The sequence below is a fragment of the Delphinapterus leucas genome, chromosome 16 (assembly GCF_059928025.1).
Source record: "Delphinapterus leucas isolate spDelLeu-1000000601 "Yukka" chromosome 16, BTC_Dleu_Yukka2, whole genome shotgun sequence".
NCBI lineage: Eukaryota > Metazoa > Chordata > Mammalia > Artiodactyla > Monodontidae > Delphinapterus > Delphinapterus leucas.
Genome location: NC_143144.1, coordinates 24,037,984 through 24,044,287, shown reverse-complemented (window position 1 = coordinate 24,044,287; position 6,304 = coordinate 24,037,984).

The following is a 6,304-nucleotide window of genomic DNA, read 5'->3' as shown; positions in this document are numbered from 1 at the left end:
CAGCTTTCGTCACTTCCGGTAGCAAAGCGTATCCTGCGGAAGCGGAAAGTGCCGAGAGTCTGGGGCGCACGTGGTAGTTCCAGAGCAGCTGCCACTCTAGGTGGCTGGACTCACTGAATTAGCCGAGTAAGGCGCCTGGACTAGAAGGCACCTACAGAAGGGTAGGAAACCCAGAGGCTGGCTTTATTCTCGTTCACACCCTGCCCAGATTCTCGCTAGCCCCGGCCTGATAAATGAAGCTTTGTAGTTGCTTTTGAATAGAGCCCCTTCAGTGCTTTATATTAGATTGCTCTCTTTTGTAAGGTCCTTTCACGCGCAGACTCGCTAGATATGTATTCTTGATCATCTTGTGGAGACGTCGACACTTGAAAGGAGACACCCAGGCTCACAAACCTGGATAAGAACTAGAGGTCGGGCGGGTCTGGTCATTCGTTTATGCGTGCACTCAACACACATCTCCTGAGCATTCACCGTGTCAGGTGTGAGAAACAAGGTTAGGATTCAGCACAGAAGCCTGTCTTCAATAAGCTTTATGGGCTTGTGGGAGACTGATGAGTGTCATTTGTTTTGAAGGCACGGAGAGGCAAATGGGACCTGTAGAAAGGATCCCCAAACCACGTAGACCTCTATTAGAAAATACAGGGGCTCTTAGTCTTGAAGAATTTGGACATGTACTAATTCAAGCAGTTGAGGGAAAGTGGTTCGTTGAATGATGTGTGACAATATTGCTAAACTTTCTGTGAAGAACAAGTGAGGCAAAGAATTGGGAGCCAGTGCATTATAAAATCGTTTTTAAAAATGGGTTGAAATCTTGCCTGGCTTTGAAAACCTGCACCATTTCCTCTGTGATTTTGGACACATGACAAATGTGTGTATTTCTTAACCTGAACCTGAGTTTCTCATGCATAATGGGGATAAGAAAACCTATTTCATCAAGTTGACAAAATTAAGTAAGATAATGAATGAAAAAGGTTTAGCATTGCCTGGCACTCAGAGCACAATAAATAAGAGCTATTAAAACTCATAGGGGGAACAATACTCAATACTTTGTCATAACCTATAAGAGAAAATAATCTGAAAAAAATACATAGAGATGTATAACTGAATCACTAACCTAAACTAACACAACACTGTAAATCAACTATACTTCAATAAAAAAGTAAAATAAAATAAAACCATGGGAAAAAAAAACCTCATAGGTACATCAAGGCTTTTAGAAAGACAATTCAAAATGTAATCATTTTATGACAAAGGAAAATGCTGGAAGTTCTATTTCTGTATTTCATAAGATTAGTTTTTGCTGCACATTTTTTAATCTGACAGTTTAAGGGAAATTTTTCATATTTCACAAATTATTGTTTCACAGTGTCAATTTTTTAGCAGATAAATTTATGTAAATATACAACAATGCTTTCACTTACACTCTGATATCCTTGAGCCAGGAGCTTTGATTTCTTTTTGTATCCTTAAGATTTTGGACAGTGCCTGGCACACACTAACCTACCACTAGTAGTGGCATAAGGAAGAAACCCTTTGAAATAAATTTTTGTATGCCCAGGCAGGAAAGCAGTTAGGAACCTGCAGTCTGGTTAATAAACCACAAAATTATGTGATACTGCAGTATATGATACGGCTGTACACAGTACATGGACATTTTTTTTTTCTTTTTCTTTTTTTTGCAGTACGCGGGCCTCTCACTGTTGTGGCCTCTCCCGTGTGGAGCACAGGCTCCGGACGTGCAGGCTCAGTGGCCATGGCTCACGGGCCCAGCCGCTCCGCGGCATGTGGTATCCTCCCGTACCGGGGCACGAACCCGTGTCCCCTGCATAGGCAGACCGACTCTCAACCACTGCGCCACCAGGGAAGCCCCGGGGACATTTTTATTACCAACAGATGTTCAGCAACAGAGTAAGCCCAAAATGCTACTAAATGGAAAATTTTTGCCAAGGCTTATAAAGTATATAAATTCCTTTGTAACATACCTGCACATAGGCACAAGGCTAAAATTCCAAGAGGAAACATGCGAAAGGCCCTTTCTGGCTCAAAGGTGGCCAAATTACTGTATTTAATCTAATCATCAGTACAAAATTCAGTAACAAGTAGAATATATGGGTCTTATATCCATTTGATAGGAAACGGGAAGTACTTCTTGAATATTGATTCTGCCAGACCAGTTTCCTCTGATGTAGATGATGTAATGTTTTCATAAAATTGGGAGAATTTCTATTTCAAAAATTTGTATACACACACAGTGAATTCAAAAGTCTGTACCACAAAATGTTAGCAGTAATTATCTCTGAGAGAGGTATTATCTCTCAGAGACGTATTATAGGTGGTTTTAATTTTCTTCCATTTGCTTCTCTATTTTTTCAAGTTTTCAACAATGGACATATATTACTATTATAATATTTTTTAAAAGGAGTATAGTTTTGGGACTTCCCCAGTGGCGCAGTGGTTAAGAATCCGCCTGCCAATGCAGGGGACATGGGTTCGATCCCTGGTCCTGGAAGATCCGACATGCCGCGGAGCAACTAAGCCCATGTGCCACAATTACTGAGCCTGCGCTCTAGAGCCCGTGAGCCACAACTACTGAAGCCTGCGCGCCTAGAGCCCGTGCTCCGCAACAAGAGAAGCCACTGCAATGAGAAGCCCGCACACCCCAACGAAGAGTAGCCCTTGCTCGCCATAACTAGAGAAAGCCCGCGCTCAGCAACAAAGACCCAACGCAGCCAAAAATAAATAAATAAATAAATAATTTAAAAATTGTTAAAAAGAAAAGGAATATAGTTTTTTAAAAATGACTATTAAGCACTACTCCCAAATTATACAAAACAAAAATAATGTGAGAGAAGGCTCTCAGACATTCACACCTAAATGTGAATTTATTATTCAGATTTATAATGCTGAAGGGAATAAAACATTATTTACAAATTCAAAAGCTGAAGATCAGGGTAATAGATTCAAGTTCAAGTAGATATTAAGGGACCACAACATTAGGGTACAGAGTACTAAACAGAAGGCTCTGAATAGCCAAAAGGTGGAGCCATGAAGTTGCTGGGCTCTGTGAAGAAGGAGCAGAGTAAATATAAGTGGCTGAATGCAGCCCAAAGCTGAGAATTTGGTGAGGAATTTGCCCTGCCCCCTCCTTCTTTCAGGAGACATGGAAAGGTATTTTATCTTCTTAGGATCTGTCCCCCTTTCCTTGCTAATAGGGAAGCCAGCCTTTAGCAGGAGGACCCCTTAAATCCATCCTCCCCCTTGCTGGCATTTGCCTACATGCTTATCTTTTTCACTCTCCTCCCTGAAACCCTTCAGTGGCTGTCCAAAACAAGGCCTATGAAGCCTTCCAAGATATGACACTTAAAAACAAAAACACACACACACAAGAAGATATGACACTTGTCGTGTTCTCACCACTGCTTTCCTCATAGTTAAGATCCTGGCAACAAGAGCTACTTACAGTTCCCTATACATAGGCTGTTTTATTAGCTATTCTGTGCCTTTGCCTGGATGCACGTTCCCACTTCCGTCTTTTACCTCACTTAATTCACATTCAGTCATCATGGCCCAAAAGCTTTCTCTGAACTCCCACCCGCATTCCTGGGCTGAGCCAGGCTTCCTTGTTCAGAGCTCTCAAATCATCACACTTAGTCACTGCCATGGACCTAGGTTTATGTGTCCATCTATTTCACTAGATTCTGAGCTCTCAAGGGCAGAGACTGAGAACTCCTTATTCACTTTTATATCCCAAACATAGTGCCTGGCACCTCGTAGGTACACAGCACCTGCAGTAGGTGCTGATGAACCAAGCACCTCAGTAGGAATGGAGCCCCTATTCCATCTTGGGTATAAATACAGAACTCACACTTACTCAGATGCAGAGGCAACTGAGATCCCCTCCTCTCAGTCACAGCTATCTGGAATCCCACCGCCTATAATCAAAACTTCCCCCTTTCTCAATCCAGCACTGGGAGTCCTTCTTCCCTCCTTGGTTTAACTAAAATCTGGCTCTTACTGGAAAATACTCCCATATAGCGTTCTCATACATATGTTGCTTATTCCCTCACATTCAGTGTACACTGGTGTCCTCCTCTCTTCCTCAAAGCTTCCTGATTATTACTCCTTGACTTTCACATAAACGCCCTGGTCCCTTTGAAAATCTGTGGTAATCTCACCTTTCCCCCCTGCTAATTCAGGTAATTTACCAACCTCCACCACTTCCTGGTATTTTGGCACCTGGGTTAGTCTTCCTCTCCCTCCTCAGTCCTTGTTTGTCTTCATTCGAGAGGATTTCACTGTCCATGAAAACCATCCACATAACACTGGCTTCTCAGTTCTTTGACCACCTCAACTGAAATAACCTTTGCCCCCAACAGGCCTACCACCATACTCCGCAATTGTCTTCTCAACTGCTCCACTCTTGAAACCTCAAATTCAGTCAGCCCTCACTGACCTTCACTCCCATGCCCCTTCTACGTCCTCCCTGCTATCAACCCCATCTCCACTTCAATCCCTAAGCAGTCTAGACTCCTTGGACCATTACTCTAATCACTTTTGCTGAGTCCTTAACATCTTCACCTTGTCATCCTTTCATCTTACAGAGCGAAACCCCAATCCTCAATCGTCTCCCATCTCCACTCCTACAACTCGATGCTGAGTGTTGTCATAGGAAATCACATAATCACTCTGACTAATGCCACTACAAATTCAGTCTCTCACCTCAGCTGTGACCCCTAGTTTGCCTGAGGAGTTCTTCATCATGTTCTGTATCCACTTTCCTCAAATCTCCTAGCGTACTACTTCCCTCTTCACCTTCAGTGGATGACCATGCAAAAATACCACAGGGAAAAAAAAAAACAGAAGACATCAGGCAGGCACTCCCTCAACTTTTTACCTTAATACCTGCAAACACCTACATGATATCATACTTTCTTCTGACAAAATGTTAGAGATGTGCTTCTACCATCTAAGGCTAAAATCTCCAGAGTGTGCTTGAGCTCATCCGTCTGGGTCCTCATAGGGATTTTGCTCCATCATACATTCATTCTGTCTCCTCCTGCCTCCTTTCTGGCTCCCTCCCATATTAGTATTTCACGATGCTCCGATTTCCCTCATCTCTCCACCCCACCAACACAAAATTCTCACTGCAATTTCATATCCTTTCTTCTACGTCCAGCTTTAGCTTATTCTTCCCTTGAATTCACAGCCAAATTTCTGGAAGACGTGTTCATGTTTGTTGTCCCTACTGCTTTATCTCCCATTTCCTGCTTAAGCCACAGTTAAATAGCTTCTACTCTCAATACTCTATTAATATGGTTGCTCCCGGGGTTTCCCTGGTGGCACAGTGGTTGAGAGTCTGCCTGCCAATGCAGGGGACACGGGTTCGAGCCCTGGTCTGGGAAGATCCCACATACCGCGGAGCAACTGGGCCCGTGAGCCACAACTACTGAGCCTGCGCCTCTGGAGTTTGTGCTCCGCAACAAGAGAGGCCGCGATAGTGAGAGGCCCACGCACCGTGATGAAGAGTGGCCCCCGCTCGCCACAACTAGAGAAAGCCCTCGCACAGAAACGAAGACCTAATACAGCCAAAGATAAATAAATAAATTAAATAATATATATATATATATGGTTGCTCCCCATGTCAATGTCTTTTTGCCAAATCCAAGGGCCATTTCAGACTTGTCTTCCGGTTCCTTTGAAAGCCTTGTACTTCTGGGCTTTATGCCCTCTTCTTGTCACCCCTTCTCAGTGGGATCCCCTTTCCTCTGCTATGCAGTTAAGTATGTTGGTGTGCCTCTGGGTTCTTTTCAGCCCTCTTACCTTACTATACTTTCCCTGGATCATCTCATCTACTAACTTAACTACAATTACCATTTTTTGTTTATTATTCCCAAATCTTTAGAACAGATCTCTCTCCTGCTTCAGACCTATAAATCCAACTGCCTACTGTTTATCTCCTCTGCTATATCTCATGGACTACTCAATATTAAAATACATCTAATCCTGAACTAATCATATTCCCACTCTCTCCCCACATAACTCTTCTTGCTTTGTTCTAGTACCTATCTCAGTGACAAAGCCTAGGTTTTATTCTTCTGCCTCTCTTATCTTCCAATTCAAAGCACTAAGTCCTAACAATTCCATTTCCTAAAAACCTCTGAAATCTATCCATGTTCCTCAAAGTCCATTGCCACTATCTAGCACAGTGGTTAAGAGCACTGGTTCAGAAGCTAGACTTGGTTCAAATCCTCACTCCACTATATATTATCCAGCCGTGTGATTCTACACAAGCAACAACTTCTCA